Source organism: Eubalaena glacialis, chromosome 10, assembly GCF_028564815.1.
Source record: "Eubalaena glacialis isolate mEubGla1 chromosome 10, mEubGla1.1.hap2.+ XY, whole genome shotgun sequence".
In the NCBI taxonomy this organism is placed as follows: domain Eukaryota; kingdom Metazoa; phylum Chordata; class Mammalia; order Artiodactyla; family Balaenidae; genus Eubalaena; species Eubalaena glacialis.
Window position 1 is genome coordinate 63493107 of NC_083725.1, and position 21476 is coordinate 63514582.

Consider the following 21476-nt stretch of genomic DNA (forward strand, 5'->3'; position numbering starts at 1 on the left):
ACTCAGTGGAAATGGGAGATCTACCAGTTACATGATGCAGAAACTTCAAGGGGAAAGTATTATTCATTACACACCCAGACTGGTACAAAAAGAAGAGTAAGAAATGAAGGGAAGGAAATGAGGGGAAATATTTCCCAGGTTAACATATCAGAGATAACACGGGAGGATATTCTCTGCCAGTCTTGCTCCAGTGAGGGATAGATAAGCATTTTCAGTGTCTAGGATTTTGAAAGTGGTACTAGTGCTTGGAGAAATCTTTTTAAAGATTTTGAGGCAAATCCTGCACATAATCCAAGAAGTTGTGCATATTTTAAAATATATGTGTTTGCAATGGAAGAGCCTTTCTCATATAGGCAAGCTTGAAAAGCTGAGCAATTCCACAAGCTTTAAATAATTGAAGACTATTCTCTATATAGAAATCTTCATATTCTAAAAATCCACACCCCCTTGATTATTTCCTCTAGTAACCTAAATCATTGAAATGGAAATATTTTTAAAATATATCTACTTGGGGGATATTTTTTTGTTTTGTAGAGGTTCTTAATTTGTTTTATTTTCTGTTATGTTTTAATCACTGTGTTTATTTGGAACGTATACACATTACTCACCTGGACTTTATGTGCCTCATTAAATGGACAGAGATAGTAGTTCTGGTAGGGGGTGGGTAGAAAAGGAAAGTCATGAAAACATCCTTTGGATTGAAGTCTGGTGCATGAGTTCTCCTGCTCAGTTGCTATTTGTTCCCAGTCAAGTGACTTTACTTATAATGAGAGATTGGATTCAGTGATCTATAAAATGTGCTTATATTCTATTATCTTATAATTTTTCAACCAAAAATTATTTATTGATGAAGAATAATTATCTGGGAAGAAAATCTTTAAAATAGTTCTAAGAATGAGAAAGAGTTATAGGGGGGAAAAGTAATCTTTCTGTGGTATTATCTATAATAGAAGAAATATAGAAATAACCTAAGCATCCAATATCAGAACAATGACCACATAAATGGATGGTCTTTCCGAGAGAGAATATGGTAACGTGATCTAAAATTATGATGTGAGAACCATGTAAAAACCTGGAACGTATACGTAACCATGCATTGAAAGGCTGTAAGCAAGGGCATGACATCAGGCGTAATGTAACATTTGACTCAGTAAAACGCAGTATCTGAAAGTAGGAAGGAGATAGTGCCACTCTTGTCTTGGGGCAAACCACACTGGAAATAGGAACCAACTGGAGTATATTCAGAGAAGGCACAAAGGATGGTGAAGGAACCAGAAATAGCATCACACAAGGAAAATCTAGAGGAACTGAGGATGTCCAACTGGAAGAAGAAGAAACTCAGGGATTCAAACTTCTCAAGGGCTGCCATGAAGAAAGGGAGTAGACTGGTGTGTAGGGTCACATGGAAAGAGTTAGGGCCAATGAATGGAAGATGCTAGAGGATCAATCTTAACATGAGATGTCAAAGAATGTTTTTTATAACTCGGGAGCAGAATGTGTTACCTCTGGAGAAAGTAGGTGCCCATTGTTAGAGATGTGTGGTATGAGTCTGCAGAGACGGAGATGCAGAAGAGTCTGAAGGACTGGATAGGGGAGATTAAGGGAGAACCAAGGAACTTTAAAGTTCCTTGCAGCCAGCCGTGAGGCTTGGTGGTCTCAAGAACTCTGGGAAAAGCAGACTAAAGGCAGGAAGTCCAAGGAGAAGAACTCACATGACTCTCTTTTCATAGGGTAACTCTCAATGACCTGTTTAACCTCATGGTCTTCCTATTCTAGACCTACTAAAGCCACCAACGCAATCTAGAAGCTATCTGCTTCCCCTGGTAGTTTTATTTGTACGACCAGAGTTTCTGTTCACCCTTATATTGTTACCATCTCACTTTACAGAGAAATTCATGAAAAAGAGTCTATAACCTCCATAAAGAGCTCAAATGAGTAGATAGACCTAGGACAAATGGGTAAAAGTCTTTACATGTTTCATTTTTTTTCACGTATAGCTAAAGAAAAACATTAAAAAGTCTAGAAAAATTAAAACTTTTTTTTTTTAAGTGTATAATTCAAATATACCAGTGACCAAAGAAAGTTAACATTTTGGATTTTCCTTCTTGTCTTGTTCTTTGCTTTTGTAGCATAGAGATTCAATTTAACATAAGAGAGATCTTTCTGTGTTAGATCTTCCAATAAATAATTAAACAAGTTAAAAACTTCTCTTCAGTGAAAAGACTGAATAACTATGTGTCAGGAAGGTTGTAGAGGGAGGTGCCATCGTTAGATGAGAAGATATTCTAGATCAGGAGGTGATAGACTTTTCATGTAAAGGGCCAGATAGTAAATATTTTAGACTTTGGAGGTCATATGGTCTCTGTTCCAACTACTCAACTCTGCTGTTGTAGCACAAACTCAGCCATAGGCAATGTGTAAACAAATGGGTATGGCTGTGAGCCAATAAAACCTTATTTATCAAAAGAGGCAGTGAGCTGGATTTACCCCATGGGCTATAGTTTGTCAACCTCTTAAACTAAACCAAATGGCCTACCTAAACCAAATAGCCTATTGGCCTTTAATAGCTTCAAAGCTCTTATCGTAAGAAAAGAACAGAAAGCCTCATTCAAAACTAATAAGAGTTCTGGCAGATCGTAAGAGTCAAGTTCAAGAAAGTCCACTAAGACAGGTCTCCTCAGGCAAACTCCAGATTTGGTAGTTAAGCCAGGAACCCAAGCTAGAAGGCTGAATAACAAACAGTCTTGAGAATAGAATAGGTTTAGAGAATCAAGACAAATCATTTGTACCATTTGAAGACAGAATCTAGGCAAGAACAAAGAGTGAATATATGTAATGAATTTAGCTCAGTACCTGGTATATAAGTACTTGATAAATAGTGACTAAATTATTTGCTTGTCATATGTTTATTCATTCAGTCTGTATAGTTATGCATCAGACACATATTGATCACTTATTATATGCCAGGAACTCTGCTAGGTACTGACAGTATGACAATAAGTAAGATATATAACAATACAAAACAATAAAGACCAGATTCTTTGATAAATCATCACAATCTAAGCTGTTAAATGCTAAGGTAGAATTAGAAATAAGGTGGTGTAGGAACAATGGTAAGTGTGCCCTTGAATCAGCTTTGGGTGGTCAGGAGAGGCTTTCCAGAGATGATAACTGAATGAGTTCTGAGCGTGAATGAGGTCAGGCTGGTAAGAGGTTTTATGGGAACTGGGGAGGCATGTTTTTCAAGGCAGAGGGGTCCTCATACTCAGAGGCCTATGGGTGAGGGTGATTGCTTGACTTTCTAAAGATGCAAATGAGTTAGTAAGGCTGGGAAGGAGACAGCAAGCTGGGAAGGCAAGGAGGCTAAAATCAGGTCCTGAAGGACCCTATAGATCCTGGTGAGGAGTTTTGCCCTGACCCTCAAAGTGGGAAGCTATTTTAAGCAGAGAAGTACCTTGATGATATCTGCATTTTAGAAAGACCAGCAAGAGTGCATTTAATGGTACATTAAGACGGTATTAATCAAAACCTTGCTAGTTACTTCTTGCTGAGGGTTGGAACTGGCCTCAATATGTGGGCCAGAGGGATGTACAGTAGACATATGGGGTTTGGGTTGAAGAAGTAGCAGCAAGGCAGTTCTAATATTCGGCCTCCCTTTCCTTCCCATCATGTACCCAAATCTGCCTTGCAATATGGCTCCACCAAAATGTGGTCAACTGTATTCCTTGTTCATAGATGTCTCCACTTCTACAGAAGTGATAACACTCCTTTCCTCTTTCTCTTTACAGGACTGTCATTGATAGAGCTTGGATTTGTCACAGGGTCCTTCTACCCAGATAACGGTGGTGTTGGTGAGTTATATGGTTCTTTATTTCCCATTGGTCACCTTTGGTCATGAGCTAAGTTGTGGTCAGAACTTGACTTGAATGGTACTTTTTATTCTTGAGTCCTTTTGTATTCATGATTCTCAAACCTCCCAGGCTTGTAGCTTGGATACTCTGCTAGGCATATAGGTATTCTATACACCTTTAGAGGTAAACTTTCTTTAGGCCACTCGTGCATTGCTGGAGAGTTGTGCATAAACCAAATGTTTGTGAAGCAAATATAAAATTTACATCCTCTAGAGAAATTTGATGTTCAAAGGAATCCTGTTAAAATATGACAAATTAAACAATTTTTATCTGAAAAATTAAACAATCACTCCTTTTTTGTCTTCTTCAACAAGTGATCATTTATTCACACTGGAAGTGTATCTTCTGTTCAACAATGAAACTTTGCTGTCATAACTGCTTTGGTTTGATATGTTGTTGAAATGTTGATGACAAGATACAGAGTTTGCCCCAGATTGAGAAAAATCAAAGGGTAGATATTAAAATGAAATATTTCAAAACTGCTTGAAAAGAATTCTGACCTTCACATTAGCTACATTCCCATGGAAGAGCAGAATATATTTCCAGACATGTTATCTATTTTGGTCTCTTCTTCAGATCATGTTTTATAGTCTTTGAATGATTGGGATATTGTTCTTGTTTTTTGTTCTTTTTTTTGTTCTTTTTTTTTTGAGGGAGGTTGATTTGCAGTTTTGTTTATTGGGAGGCACCTAGAGGTGTGTGATAAGAAGCTTGTCTTGTTTCTATAAAGAAAAGGGTTCATTCTGGAGACTAAGTTGTTTCTTGCTTTTTGCGCAAGATATTTTTTTGACGCATGAATTGGGAATAATAAATGTACTCAGAAGGCACAGTTAACATAACACATTTTTTTATACCCACACATTTTGCCTGTACTACTAGCAATAATTTGGGGAAAACAGAAGCAGATTTGAAAAATCTAATTCACTTTACAATAATTGGTTCTTTTTTTTTTTTAATTTTATTTATTTATTTTTGGCTGCATTGCGTCTTCGTTGCTGTGCACGGGTTTTCTCTAGTTGCGGAGAGCGGGGGCTACTCTTCGTTGCGGTGCGTAGGCTTCTCATTGCGGTGGCTTCTCTTGTAGCGGAGCACGGGTTCTAGGTGCGCAGGCTTCAGTAGCTGTGGTACGTGGGCTCAGTAGTTGTGGCTCGCGGGCTCTAGAGTGCAGGCTCAGTAGTTGTGGAGCACAGGCTTAGTTGCTCCGTGGCATGTGGGATCTTCCAGGACCAGGGCTCGAACCCGTGTCCCCTGCATTGGCAGGCGGATTCGCAACCACTGCGCCACCAGGGAAGTCCCTAATTGGTTCTTTTTGTGGTTTTCTTTCCCTGTATTAACACTTTGTCAATGTTTCACTACTTCTTCATGCACTCCTAAAGCAACAATATTTGGACTTTCTGGGGCAGCCATAACTTTCTATCCTTGATCCCACTGATATATTTGGAGTCTTAGACCTTGCGTTTTGATTTTTGGTTCAGAAAATAAAGTCATTATATTCCTTCTACCAACCTGATCATATATTCCTCCATCCCTTCCTCCATTCCCATCACCACATATCACAAATGCCTTACTATTTTTACTTTTGGTTCTAAGCCAATTCCATTTCTATTTTCCCATCCAAGTACAATATAATCACTTTTGGATTGTTGGCACATTGTTGAAAACATTGGCGTACTTGAAACTTTTTCATTTTTTAACATCATAAAAAACAAAATCAGAATTTCAATTACATTTGAAAAACATATTGTGTGCATCTTAAAATCCCAAAATGCCATTGCAAGGAACTTTTCTGGTGTGTCCCTCAACATACCTGTAGGGAATTATTTTCATCTCTACAATACTATTGAATCCAGTTCAGTTGCTAACATTAATATAGGACAGAGCATCAAATGTTTTAGTGTAAATATTTATGTAACAGGGAAATAATATTGTACATTAACCTCATCTGAAGTCAGTTTTTACTTCTAGGGCAAGTTGGATAGAATGATTTGTCCATAATCTCAACATAAATATTTCTGTAAATATTTTATGAAACAATAGAAAGATAATAGTACCACAAGAATGACTACCCTTTTCGATGATGTGTTTAGGCCTTTTTCCTCAGGTTTTTCAGTGCTCTGGTGGATTCTAACTTTCCCATGCAAGACTCTTAAAATCTAAGAGAAATCATCTAAAAAGCACAGTCAGTGAATATTTTGTTTCACTTTAAGGCTGAAGTTTACTAACTTGGGATTAAGGACCAATAAATCTTTTCTCATCTGGCATTTACTGTTAATGTTAAATGTTCCAGTAGCCACTCAATTGGGCTAAAATTTTTAATTTGTACTGATGCAACATGAATGCTATCAAAATTAAATTATTCTGCAGTGGTGTTGCTATCACATACTCAGTATATTTTTCTTAGTTCAGACACCTTGAACCACTGGTATCTAGCTTTAAAATGTATACCAATATCAGGAATACAAATTTTTCATCTCAGAGATAAACCCAGTTCTTGGTCAGATATCTCTCAGCTCTAGAAGACATAGGGTTCTAATTACTACTCTTGCGTCTTTAAGTGATTCCCACCAGAGTAGGCAACTTGAGTTTCACCATTTGATAAGGGAGTCTCCAGAGACCAGGATTAAGGCAGGTGTGGAGGTGGCAACTATCATATTTTTTTTAACTTTAAAACAGAATCAACTAGGAAATGGACCGTTAATTCAGGTACAGTGTTTGGGGGTAGTTATTGGTATACAGGGAGTGCACAGTTATTTATGTGCATATTAACTTTAGAAAACATAATAACAACATCAATTTATCTACTCATATACACACCATTTATTTTAAGTGTCATCGTGAAAATGTGAGTCTGAATCTTCTTAACACTTGCGATTCTTTGGAATATTTTGGCCATGAGCAGTCATGTGTTGCATCACAGGGCAAGCCTAGCTTTCATCCTTTTTAACACCTTTGCAAAGGACAGTGTGATTTCACAGCAAATGGAAAGAGACTACTCTTTGATCTACATCAGCTGTATGGTTAAATTCATAGCTTTTTTTTTTGCTTAATTGAACTAATTATCTCTAGAGATTTCTCTTAAAAGTCAGCCTTAGCCTCTGAGAGATAGACAACAGGCACCTAAGTGGTAGGTCTTCTTGAAACATGACTTGTCAACATCTACCTCTATTAGATTTGAAAATTCTGTGAATCACTTGAAGAGGTTTGGTGATTTCCACTGCCTTTAATTGCACTGCCTGGAAAGTGCAGATCATTCTCTGCATGTTGTAACTTTTTGTTATAATATGACATCAGAGTACAACCATTCTGGGGACATTTGAAACAATTAGTATATATCAAAATTCAATGTAAAATTCAAAATAGGGTGCTACCACTGCAAATATCTCACCCAAGATGTCAGTTGGAACAGATCTACCTTCTACCCACTGCTGAGTTCATACGCATACAGGCAATGACAACTCTGTCACAAATTGTTCCTCTTCCTAGGAGCAGTGAAAAAGTTCTTTCTGGCTTCCCTTGTAATACACATTCAGATTTCAGAATCATTAAAATACGAAAAAGTGTCCCTCTTAGAATTAAGGAAATAGAGCATTTAACATCCCAAAGGACAAATTTCTTCTGTATAAACACAGAAAAAGACCTATGCTGTGAGCATTCACTCCAATACCTGTAGAGACAATTACCTACAATGTCTCTCTCTTCTTTCTCTTCCTCCCTTTTCCTCTCACCCTCCTATATAGTTTTATGTGTATGACTCTCTCCCTCTATCTATCTTTCTCTCTTGAAGAAAATAAGTTGATTACTGTTTGTGTGATGATTTGTATTACAAACTGTAATAGGACAGCTTGGGGTTAGAGTATCTATTCACTGTGAGTCTATGACTAGGGCAACCATACATCCAGCCCCAAACAACCTGTGTGTGCCTCTTGTCCCCGTGTAACTATTAACAGGTCTCTGTTTAGCTTGCAGAAGTATCCAGGTTTGACTGATAAATTGTATGAATGAATAAGGAACCCCAATCAAATCATAAAAGGCTTCTTCTGAGCAAGTGCCTGTAAACTCTGTATGTCCATAAATGTAGGTGACTGAGGACTGTGGAAGAGTCATTTTCTTCATGACAGAAAGAGAAAAGGAAACTGGGTACAAGTTACTCAAGGGAACTAAAGATGGGGATTTGGAGACCCCAATCGGGAAGGTGACATGGACTCTTGCAGACAGACCTGAGGGGCAAGAGATAAAGTGATGGTGGCAGGAGAGGCAGACCTAGAGCGGAGAAGGCAGGAAGCCAGGTCAGGGTCCCTGGGTGTCCCTGGGCTTCCCTGCTGCAGAGGCAGAAATCTGTGTGTTGTGAATATAACAGTGGCTCTGGTGCCCCTATTTTCCTCTGGGGTTTCCGTGAGTGCTTGGCAGTGTTAATTTGAGAGATGTCATGTGCTCCACTACACAGCTACACACAGGCTTTTCTCTACTCTGAGGCTAGATTTCAAAAGCTGAACATTATACTCTTGGGAACCAGGATCACCCCGGGGGGCATCACGGATCACAACCCACAGGGGAGGAAAAACTCACCAGGACACAGTCCTGGCCATTTAGATACTTTAAAACTGAGCCAGATTCCATGCATTGTTTAATGAGCAGAATATTCCCTTACGGTCCTTCCCTCTACATGTGCTTTCCCTCCCCCTACTCTCCCTTCCACATTTTTTCTATTTCATCTTCCAGCCTCATCCATTCTCCTACAAGCCCTCTTTCTCCACTAACTGCAATACATCATACATAGAATTTGATGGCCCCCTCTTAATTTTAAAGATAAGCAACTTGAGTATCTTAAATTTTCTCTAAATGGAATCAGAGGGAAAATGATGTTGATTTTGAGCTCAAATATTTAAAATTTATTTTACTTTAAATTCATATGTCACTAACTCTCTACGTAAAACTTACTTCTGTTCTGGTGTATAGGCCTATAGTGATCTTCTCTCTCTCTCTCTTTCTCATAAATTGGCTACAATCTCTAAGCACGAAGCTTGACATCCAAGCTCCTTACAGAGGAGGTAGCCAGGCAAGATGTTGGCTACTCGGTGTGTGCTGCATATTGTGATGGGGGTGCTGCTCAGATGGGCAGCAGGTTGTCCTAGAGACCATTCAGTCATCTCTTCAACAAATATTTACAAGGTGTCTACTGGGAACCAGAAGCTGCTGGTCCCTGGGGGTTCAATGATGAAAAAGATGATTAGGTAGAACTCTAGGATGGAACTTGACCAATGAACAGCGCAGGTGTGGGAGATGGAGAAATCGGGCTTCAGAGCCTGACTCTGCCGTTTACTTGTGTAATCTTAGAGTGGCTTCATTACTCTGATACCCCACTTGCCTAGCAGAGAAGCACGTGGCTACTCAGAGAGAGTTAAATGATTCATTTGAAATAATTTTGTATATCGTGAGAAGTAAGGATGGAGGGTCACAGTGGGTTTTTTTGTTTTTTACAGACATCTAATTTTTCTAGCACATTTGTTAAAAATGTTTCCTTTCTGGTGCCTATGTGACCAGCTCCCAGTAAAAATCTTGGGTGCTGAGTCTCTAATGGTCTTCCCTAGGCAAAAACATTGCACATATGTTGCTGCATATTCAATGCTGGGGGAGAGGTGTGCTCTGTGTGACCCTTCAAGGAAGGGAGAGAACATAAGGAAACCTGCACGTGGATTCCTCCAGAGCCTGCCTGCCTGCCTTTTCCCTTATGATCCAGCTGTGTGTCCTTTACTATGTCACTATAATAAGTCTTAGCCATGGGTACAACTAAAAAATAAAAATAAAAATTTTCTTTCTGACTACTAACTGGTGAGGATGTAGAGAAATTAGAACCCTTGTGCACTATTGGTGGGAATGTAAAATAGTGCACTGTGGGGAAATGGTATGACTATTCTTCAAAAAATTAAAAATAGGTTTACCATATAATTCAGCAATTGCACTTCTTGATATATGCTCAAGAGAATTGAAAGTAGGATCTTTTTTTTTTTTTTTAATTTATTTATTTTTGGCTGTGTTCGGTCTTTGTTTCTGTTTCAGGGCTTTCTCTAGTTGTGGCAAGCGGGGGCCACTCTTCATCGCGGTGCGCGGGCCTCTCACTATCGCGGCCTCTCTTGTTGTGGAGCACAGGCTCCAGACGCGCAGGCTCAGTGGTTGTGGCTCACGGGCCTAGTTGCTCCGCGGCATGTGGGATCTTCCCAGACCAGGGCTCGAACCCGTGTCCCCTGCATTAGCAGGCAGATTCTCAACCACTGCGCCACCAGGGAAGCCTGAAAGTAGGATCTTAAAGGGATATTTGTATACCTAGGTTCATAGCGGCATTATTCACAATATCTAAAATGTAGAAGCAAGTGTCCATTAATAGATGAATGAATAAGCAAAATGTGGTATACATACCATGGAATATTATTCAGCCTCAAAAAGGAAGGGAATTCTTTTTCTTTATTTGTTTTTATTTATTTATTTATTTATTTATTTTTGGCTGCGTTGGGTCTTTGTTGATGGGCACGGGCTTTCTCTAGTTGTGGCGAGTGAGAGCTACTCTTCGTTGCGGTGCGCGGGCTTCTCATTGTGGTGGCTTCTCTTGTTGCGGAGCATGGGCTCTAGGCATGCAGGCCTCAGTAATTGTGGCTCACGGGATCTAGAGAACAGGCTCAGTAGTTGTGGTGCACAGGTTTAGTTGCTCCACAGCATGTGGGATCTTCCTGGACCAGGGCTCAAACCCGTGTCCCCTGCATTTGCAGGTGGATTCTTAACCACTGTGCCACCAGGGAAGTCCCAAGGAAGGAAATTCTGACACATGCTACAACATGGATGAACCTTGAGGACATTATGCTAAGTGATATAAGCCAGTCCAAAAAAAAAAAAAATTACCCTATGATTCCATTTATATGAGGTACTTAGAGTAGTCAAATCCATAAAGACAGAAAGTAGAATGGTGGCTGCCAGGGACTGGGGGGAAGAGGGAAGAAGTTCACATTTAATGGGTACTGAGTTTAAATTTTGCAAGATGAAAAGAGTTCTGGAGATGGATGGTAGTGACAGTTGCACAACAGTATGAATGTACTTAATGCCACTAACTGTCACTTAAAAATGCTTACGATAGTAAATGTTTTGTGTATTTTACCACAAATTTTTAAAACTTGGGGAAAAGTCTTTTCCCTATTGGATTGAGTTGATGTCTTTGTCGAAAAATAAAATGACAGTATAAATGGGAGTCTATTTCCACCTCTCTATTCTGTTCTATTGATCTATTTCTTGATCTCTATGTCAAAACCATATTATCTTGAATACTGTAGCTTTAGAGCAAGTCTTGAAATGAGGTAATGTTAGCTCTCCAACTTTGTTCTTTCAAAATTGCTTTGGATATCTTTGCATTTCCATATAAATTTTAGAATCAGCTTGTGAATGTCTACCAAAAAAATAATCCTCTTGGGATTTTGACTGGGATTGTGTTGAATCTATAGATCAATTTAGGATGAGTTTACATCTTAAGTAACTGAACATGGTATATTCCTCCACTTATTTAGATCTACTTTAATTTTTCTCAGCAATGTTTTATAGTTTTCAGCATAGAGATTTTCCACATATTTTGTTAAATTTATTCCAAAATGCTTTATGTTTTATAAACACTGTTTTAAATGAAATCTTTTACATATTAGCTACAAGGATATATAACTACAAGTAATTTAGGTTTATTAATATGGTACCCTACTATCTTATTAACTACATTTATTAGGGCTGATGTATGTATTGTAGTTTCCTTTGGATTTTCGATGTAAATGATTATATATGTGAAAATACAATCAGTTGTACTCTACTGCAGTCATCTTCCTTCCTTCCTTCCTTCCTCCCTCCCTTCCTTCCTTCCTTCCTTTTTTTCTTTCTTTCCTTTTTTTTGGCTTGTTCCTTACCAGTGTCTCTCTATTACTCTCTATTAGGTATGAAGTTTGCTGTAGGATTTCTGTAGGAGTGCTTCATCAGATTACAGAAATTCTCAACTATTCCTAGTTTTCTAAGAATTTTTCTTTATCATGAGTGGGTTTTGAAATTTGTAAATTTCTTTTTCTGCATCTGTTAAAGTGATTATGTAGTTTATCTCCTATACTGTATTAATATGGCAAATAACATTAATTGATTTTTAAATGTTAAAACAGCCCTCCATGATTCAATTTGCTAATCTCTCATTCAGTATTTTTGCATCTATATGCAACAGTGGTTAGTCTAACTTTTTAAAATATTTTGTCAAGTTTTGGTACTATAGTTATTCTGGCTTCATAAAACAAGTGGGAAGTTTTTTCTTCTCTGTTTTCTGAAATAATTTATCTAAAACTGGCTTAACTTCTTTCTTTCATTTCTGATAGGATATTATTTCTTCCTTTGGTATCTGATAAGATTCACCAGTCAGAACTTGTGGGTCTAGAATCTTCTCTGGGGGAGTATTTGATAATGAATTCAAATTTATTAGATATAGGACTATTCAAATGATCTGTTTTTTCTCAAGTCAGTTTTGCTAAGTTGTATTTTTCAAGAAATTTGTTGAATTCTTGAGTTATGGATAATCCTTCGAATGTCCTTTAAATGTCTGCAGCATCTGTAGTAATTATCCCTCATTTATGCCTAATATTGGTAATTTCCATTCTCTCCCTTTTCCTTAATCCATCTAGCTAGACTTTTACTAAGTTTCTCAGGCTCTTCAAAGAATGGATTTTGGATTTTGTTAACTTTCTTTATTGCTTACCAGTCTTCTATTTCCTTGATTGCTACACTTATTTTTATATTTTTTATTTTTTGTCTATTTACTTTGAATTTACTTTGCTATTCTTTTTGTGGCTTCTTAAGGTGAAATAAGAGGTCATTGCTTTTTTTTTAAGCTTTCTTTTTTTTTAAATACAAGCATTTAAATCAACAGTTCCCTCTAGACACAGCTTTAGTTCCATCCTATAATTTTTGATATATTGTATCTTTGTTAGCATTCAGATCAAAATATTTTCTAATTTCCCTAATTTCTTCTTTGGTCCATATACTATTTAGAAGTATATTAATTATCAAATATTTTAGATATTCCTAGATATTGTGTTGTTACTGACCTCAATTTAATTCCACTGAGGTCAGAGAACAGCTCTATGTGATTTTGATCCTTTTCAATTATGACCTATCTTGATGAACACGTGCACTTGAAAAAAATAGCATTTTGTAGTTGTATAGTGTTGTACAGATATCAGTTAGGTCAAGGTGGTTGACAGTGCTGTTCAGAACATTTATGTCTTTACTTTTTCTTTTTCTCTAGTTTCTGAGGGAAGGGTGTTAAAGTCTCCAGCTATAATTGGAATTACCTATTTATTTCTTTAATTCTCTCAATTTTAAATGTCTTCTCATCAGTGTCCTTTTATCATTACAAAGGGTCTTTCTATCCTTGATAAAGCTCTTTGTCTTGAAGTCTGTATCAGGCAGGGTCCAGGGATCGCACAGCATTTGAAGGGCAAGTTTCATGTAAAGAATTATTAATTAGTAACAGAGGATTAATTACTAAGGGGAAAAGAGACCTCTAAGGAACACAATAATAGCTGATACAGGGAGCAGCCACTACCTCTGGGGCAGAGAAATAGTACCCAAGGAAGAGGACCCTAAGCAAGAGACTCAGACCTTGTTGGAAAGTGTGTGATTTGACAAACTGGTGGCAGAGAAGGTCAATGAGGTGCCACAGACCGCAGCTCTCATGTAGGAAAGAACACACTAGCGAGCTGATGAAATTCTCTAGGAAATTATCTACTGAGGTATCACTGAGACTCACTGAAAGCTACCTCCTGAGGCACCAAATGAATGCTCCCGGAAGACACCTGCTAGGCTGCTTCTGAAACTCACGGGGAAGGTGCCTAGGAGGCACCTGCAAGAGTCACTGGATTGCCAGCTTGGGTGCTGGTGTCAATTTGCTAAGAAGCCACCCACAAGTATGCCACTGACAGTCCATGGGGAGTGAGCACCACTGGAGGTCCTGCACACACACTGTGGACCACCACATGCCCTGGGAGAGAGTAAGGAGAAAAGCACACCAATCAGGGAGAGAAGCCTTTTCCTCCTGCAGTGGCCCTACAGCGCCCTCTACTGACAAAAGTTAACAGAACCGGCAAAGGTGAAATATTTACAGGGTCCACCTCCAACATCACAAAGCAGGCCAAGGAGGATGGATTTGGAGATGAGAAACAATAAATTATTTACTGGCAAAAGGTGTAATTTGTTTGATATCAAATCAAGCAAGTCCTGCCTCTTTATGTTTACTATTTTCATGGTTTATCTTTTTCTGTCCAAATACTTTCAACAAATCTGCATCTTTATATTTAAAATGCATTTCTTTTAGACAGCATCTATAGTTGGTCCTTGTCTTTTTTTAATCCTTCTGTCAAGTTTCTGATTTTTAATTGGAGTGTTTACTTCATACACATTCATTGTAACTATTGATATGGTTGGTTTTAGCTCTACTAGTTTATTAATTTTTTTCTGTTTGCCTCCTCTGTTTTTGTTTCTTTCTTCTTTATGACCTTCTTTGGAATTTTTTTTAGAATTCAATTTTTATTTTCTCTCTTGGCCTTTTAATATATCTCTTTGCATTTTTAAAAGTGACCACTCTATTGATTACAATGTACATTCTTAAATTTCTTCTCTGCTTAGAGTTAATCTTGCAACATTTGTCATAAAATGTAGAACTCTTGCAACCCCATAGGTCCATTTATCTCTTCTCACCTTCCTTTGAGGTATAATTGCCCTATTATTACAACTACATACATTATAATTCCCACAAGACAATGTTATAGTTTTTGCTTTAGTGAGTCCTGTCTATCTATCTATCTATCTATATATATATATGTTAAATAAGAGATTTAATAGAAAAATCTAGTCTATTATATTTACCCAGATACTTACAACTCCCAGTACCTTTTCTTCCCTCCCAAGGACTCAAGTCGCCATCTGGTATAACTTCCCTTCAGCCTGAAGCACTTCCTTTTATTATTTCATGTAGTGCAGATCTTCAATCAATAAATTCTCTTAGTTTTGTTTTATTTTAAAGTGTCTTTATTTCAGCTTTATTCTTGAAAGAAAATATCAGTTGATATTCTTATTCTGGGTTGTTTTTCTTTTTAGCACTTTAAAGATATTTGCACCGCTTTCTGGACTCCATGGTTACTGATGAGAAGTCAGCAATATTCTGCGTGGTTATTGCCCTTTATGTAATGTGTCATTTTCCTTAAGGTGCTTTAAAGGTTTCTCTTCATCTTTGGTTTTCAGCAGTTTGACTATGATTTCCTTAGATGTGATTTTCTTTATATCTATCATGCTTGCAGTTCTCTGAATTCTTGAATTTGTAAATTTATGTCTTTCTCAAGGTTTGGAAAAGTTCAGCTGTCTTAGGGTTCTCCAGAAAAGCAGAACCAATAGGATAGAGAGAGAGAGAGGTATAAAAAAGGGGAAATTTATTATAAGAATTGGCTCACGTGATTACGGAAGCTGAGAAGTCCCATGATATGCCATCTGTAAGCTGGAGAGCCAGGAAATAACGGTGGTATAATTCAGTACGTAGGAATCAAGGGACTGATGTCAGTGGGCAAGAAAAGATGGATGTCTCAGCTGAGGAAAGAAGTGCAAATTCACCCTTCCTCCACCTTTTACTTTTATTCAGGTTCTCAGCAGATGGGACAATGCCCACCCTCATTGTGGAGGGTGATCTTCTTTCCTTAGTCAACCCATTCAAATGCTAATCTCTTCTGAAAATACTCTCGCAGACATACCCAGAAATAATGTTTTACAGTTATCTGGTCATCCTTTAGCCCAGTCAAGTTGACACATGATATTAACCATCCCATGAGCCATTATATCTTTAAGTAATTTTTCTGCCCCTTTCTTTCTTTCCCCTCCTTCTGGATATTCAGAAGGAAACCTTTTGTTATTGTCCTAGTTCCTTTGATTCTCCTTTCATTTATTTCAATATTTTTTTCCTCCCTACTCTCAGTTCGGATAATATCTAGACTCTTTCCTCCATCATCTCCATTCTGTGAAGTCCACCCAGGGAATTTTTATTTCACAGATTGTATTTTTCACTTTGAGAATTTCCATTTGGTTATTAGATTCATTTCCTTCTTTATTGAGATTGTGTGTCTTTTCCTTCACCACAACCATATTTTCTCCACTTCACCAAGCATAGTTAAAATGGCTTCTTTAAAACCCTTGTCTGCTAATTCCAACCCTTGGGTCATCTTAGAGTTGATTTCAGTGGGTTGTCTTTCCTCTTGCAACTGGGCTACAATTTTCTGGTTCTTGGTACATCAAGTCATTTTGGATTTTATTCTGGTCATTGTGATTATTATGTTGTGGAACCTCTAGATTCAGTTACAGTTCTGAAGAGTGTTGATATTTTTGCTTTAGCAATTAACTTGGGGTCTCAGTCAGGGTTCTCCCAAGAACCAATACATATGATTATGATAAAAGAGATGTATTTTAAGGAATTAGGTCACAAAATTACAGGGCTGGCAAATCTGAAATCTGGAGGCTGGAGGCTGGAAACTCAGGCGGGATTTGATGTGCAGTCTTGAGGCAGAATTCCTTCCTCTCCATGAAAACTCAGTTTTTGCTCTGAAGGCCTTCAGCTGATGGGATGAGGCTCACCAGCATTATCAAGTGTAATCCCCTTTAGCTTAAGTCGATCCATTGTAGATATTAACCATGTCTACAAAATACCTTCACAGCAGCACCTAGATTAGTATTTGATTAAATAACTGCAAACTATAACTTAGCCTAATTGACATCTAAGACTAACCATCACACTTGGTTAGACTCACACTGCAAAGTTGCACACTTGTAGTAGATGTGCATTCTTTAAGCCTTAAGTACAAGCTACTTTTGGCTTGCCCCACACATGTGGGAGTAAGCCGGAGACTTGGACAGAGTTTATAAACAAACTTTGGCTCTCTTTTCTGAGATTCCTCTCTCACTTTTCAGGGGCTGTGGTCACCCTGAACTCTTTTACTTTGTTCTTCAAGCTGGAAGGACTTGGTGTTTTGTATCATAGGTTTACCCACTCAGCATAACATCAGTTTGGCTTGTCCTCAGGTTAAATGCCATAAAAATGAAAACCATACCCCAGACTACACCCTTCTTTCAAATTTTTTGTTGCCCTCCAGAATCCACCTGCTATTTTGTCACTTTCTAGTGCCTGCACATCATTGTTTTGATTTTCGTTTTTGCTTTTGTATTTAGCCCACAGTTTACAGATGTGACCTGTGGAAGGGTAGGATCTGGTAGGAGTTTACTTGGCTATACTGAAAGCAGAAACCTCACAGACATTGTGACTATTAAATGAGACAATGAAAGAAAAAGCTCAGCACATTTCTGGCACGTGGTGAGTGATCAGTAAATGATAGCTATTATTATTTATTAGGATGAACAGCTAACAGAGTAGTTGCTCTGGTTAAACATTTGGTTCAAAGCCAAACTCTAGATGGCTCTAAAGGTTCAGGGGGCAGCACAACTCCAGATTCCTCAGGAGATCTGCTGAGGAAAATTAGGAGCAAGGCAGGGCGTCGGGGTCATAGCCAAAGTTATTTTCCAAGGCTGTTTCCAGCTCCTTCCAGGAACTAGTGCTAATTGGGGAACTGAGGCAACCATCCCACTGTAAAACCGAAACTAATCCAGAAATTTTTCTAAAAGCAATAAGAGAAAAGTGGGGCTTGGCAAGCACTCAAGACTAGACTATGCGCCCGCTACTATAATGTAAACTTCATCGGGCAAAGATTTTTGTCTGGGTTATTAATGCACGTATTTCCCAGAGTCCAGCCCAGTGCTTGGAACATAGTGGGCACTCCACAAACGGTTGAAGGAATGGATGAAAATTCAGAGAGCAAGACTTCTTTGAACTTCTACTGGATGAGTTTGAATGTGCTCTTCTGAAGGAAGATGTGCTCAGAGAAGAAGAAAGCGGAGTCTGTGGGCAGGACATACCACCAGTGGCAGCAAGTAAAACGCTGAAAAGGCAGATAAAACACTTCTCCATAGAGCCTCCCTCAATCCGCTCAGCCAAAGGAGTGACCTTCCATCTCAGTCTGTCCTGGGGCTGCAAAACATTAAGACCGAATGAGTGGCCTGTGTACAACCTCTATTTGAGGTTTCATCAACATCTTGAAGCAGTTTTTGATCATTTAGGGTTTGGCACCCATCAAAACACGGGCTCTGCCAAACCCTCACTTTCTTTTATGTTTCAGCTCTAACACCCCGAAAACAATCTTGAGCCTGTTGATTCTACTTCTTCATTTTCACGATGTCATCAAAACATTCACTTTAAACATATCACAGGCAGTCAAAGGAATCATCAGCTATTGGTCAGGGCAATGAGTCAGCTAGATCCTGACTATCTTCCCAACCATGCACTGATCCTTCTGTCGCTTTCACATCCCTCAGTCTGTCCCAGCCACAAAAATCTTTGCACTGAGCCGGCAGCGTTCACTATTATTTAAAGGAAGCTAATTTTTTTTAAAAATATATGTGCTCATTGGAAGATATCAGGGGAATTCAGATTAATATAGATCAATCTAAGGAAAATATGACCACCCAGAATAAGCACAGTGAACGTGAATCCTTCCATTCCGTAGTTTTTCTCTGCCGTATATCTTATGCAATTGGGATGATGGTATAGCATAATTTTCTACCATTTCACTTAATAGAAAGGGAAATTTCATGTTATTAAATATTATGCATCTATACAATTATAATGCCTATACTTATCCATTCAATCAAGAAATGTTTATTGAACATCTGCCAGATGCCTAGTAGAGAAGACAAAGCCCCTGGCCTCAGGGAGCTTGCCGTGTTGTGGAGGAGACACACAATAAGAGAACCACTTAAGTTGTAAGGGCAGTTAAGGGAGACTGAGGCAGGGTAGGAGGCTAGCGTGCTGTCTGAGGGGAAGTCTGTCTGAGGATATGCAATTAAGCAAAGATCTGGCTAAAGTGAGCCTCCGTAATACTCCGTGAAATGAACGAACAATAATAATTCACAGAACCACACACCTGATATTAAACATGTAGTTGTTGGAAATATCTCATGATCGAAATGTCCCTGCTGAACACTTTGAAGTCAGCGAGCATTCTGAGCTGAGCACCACTCACGGCAACTAAAGCTACCAGAATGAATGAATGGAGTTAAACAGAGGAGAGAAGGAAGAAGGAAGGGAACAGTTCCTCAGAGTTATCTGAGAGGCTGTCTCCTGGGTTATAGTCGTCAGTAAGGTCCCCAAATAAAACTGAAACTCACTGCTGAAAAAAAAAAAAAAAACAGGAAGAAGGAAAAGAAGAGAGCAAGTCACAGGGAACAGGAGGGATACAGAGGAGACAGAGGGGAGGAGGTGATGTCCATGCATGTGTGTGTGTGTGTGTGTGTGTGTGATGAGATAGTTACTACGGCCATAGGTAACACCAGATAAGAGAATGGAGAGAAGACGCTTTCCTACGTGACCAGAAGTAGCAGCAGACAATCCTATTTTATTGGCCAATAGAGGACTAAACGTAAAGGAATAGGGCTTTCTGATAACAGCCTAACATTTATCTCTGGTAAATGTTCTATTTTCACCAATATTGCCCTCTTGGTGGCCACTGGCTAGCCAGAAGCAATTACACCCTTCTTAAATTCCCATAGAATTTTATCTGTGCCAAGCATAGTGCATGGTAATTAGAAGGGGTGAAAAAAACTATTTCCTGAATGAAGAAAACACCTTAAGAATGGCACTTAATATAGCCTATCCCGTATTATAGTTACAGACAATTTTTTCCCTGAGGTGTTGTCAGGTCCCTAGGAAATAGTCCTTCATCTTATGTATTTACAGTATTTGGTGCAGTAAAGAATATTCTGTTAAGGGAGATAGGAAGAAAGGAGGTAGGAATAAGACTCAGTAAAAGCAGGAAAAGCAATTAAACAAAAACCATTGCAACAGGGACCAGGAATTCCAGAGGAACCAAAAAAGGAAATGAAAAGATAAGACCAAAAAAAAAAAAAAAACAGAAGGAGGAAGAGGAGGAGAATTGGGCAAGAGAGAAGAAGCAGGGGCAGCCACACTCACAGTGGACAAACCTTAATCTCAAGCCATCCTCTGATCCAACCAGGAAGCAACTTGTCCACTCTTACTAGGCCAGCCACGTGACTTGGCAAGTTTGAATTGGATTCAGAAAAAAAATGCCAAGGCCTGTCTGGTTCCAGTGCAAAAGACATAAGCATTACAAAAGTAACAGTAAAACAGCAACAACTACTACCCCCAGCGTTTCCACCATCTTTGAGTACCTACTATGGGTATATCAGGGGGTTGACAATTTTTATCTTATTTAATTCTCACCGCGGGATGGGGCATGATTATTCCTCATTTCAAAGTGAGGAAAATAAGGTGCAGAAAGGTTAAGTAGCAAGGCCAGAATCACAGAGAAAAAAAGCTGCAAGGCATAATTCAAACCCAGGTCAGTTTCAATATGAAGCCATGCTGTAAACTAGCCCATGGAAATGCTTCTCTGTAGAGCAACTGATGCCTGTCTAGTGCTTCAGAAGTTGTTGCATGCTCTTAAACCCCCTCCCTGCAATCAGAAGCCCTCTCAGGTGGCCACAGTCTCCCTGGGGCCCCGCAGCGACAGACACCCTAAGGAGTATCTGATCAGCTTCATTTGCTGCCTGGCTTGTACAGTCCAGGCAAAAAGCTGGGCTGCATCTCAAGGTTATCACTGCTCAGCAGCTGCTCGGGGCTGTGTGACCCCCAGCCCACACTTTCCTCTGTTCTGTGCCACCGTCATGGGGCAGTAATGCACCATCACGTATGTATCGCTGGCGCTCCTTATTAAGTGCATGTTCACATAGGCTTGAACACTTCTGGGTGGAGGGATGACCTAGAAGGGGATTCTAGGCATGTGATTTTAAATAGCTAATGTGGACCACACACAAAATTTGTCAGTGCTTGTTTATAAACTGCTTCTGCTATTTTGTATGAGTTTCTCCTTTAGCCTTCTTACTGAATCCCAGAGGGGCAATTCCATGGACTAGTCTATAGCGTGGGCTTCCCATTGAAACAGGCCTGGGCTTGAATTATGTCTTTGTAGCTTCTCTGCTCTGTGAGTCTAGGCTAGTTACTTAACCTCTCTATGCCTTCTTTTTTTCTTTAATTTTTTTTATTGAGATATAATTGACATATAGCATTATATTAGTTTCAGGTGTGTAACATAATGAGTCAATATATGTGTATATTGCTAAATGATCACCACACTAAGTCCAGTTAACATTCATCACCACACAGAGTTACATATTTTTTTCGTGCAGTGAGAACATTTAAGATCTACTCTCTTAGTAACTTTCAATTATACAATGCAATATTATTAACTGGAGTCACCATGCTGTACATTACATCCTCAGGACTTATTTGTTTTAGAACTGTAGGTTTGTACCCCTTCACCCATTTTGCCCAACCCCTATCCCCTACCTGTGGCAACCACAAATCTGTTGTTCTCTGTGCCTTTTTTAAAATTCCACATA

At 38.8% G+C, this 21476-nt stretch overlaps 1 long non-coding RNA gene across 1 annotated transcript in view; it reads left to right on the forward strand.

The window, feature by feature from the left end:
- The window catches only part of LOC133098641 (uncharacterized), a 603191-nt gene extending 599346 nt beyond the window's left edge, over window positions 1-3845 (forward strand). The window contains exon 3 of the long non-coding RNA XR_009702224.1: window positions 3789-3845. This is a non-coding gene — a long non-coding RNA (uncharacterized LOC133098641). The remainder of the gene's footprint in view (window positions 1-3788) is intronic.
- Window positions 3846-21476: the final 17631 nt, after the last annotated feature.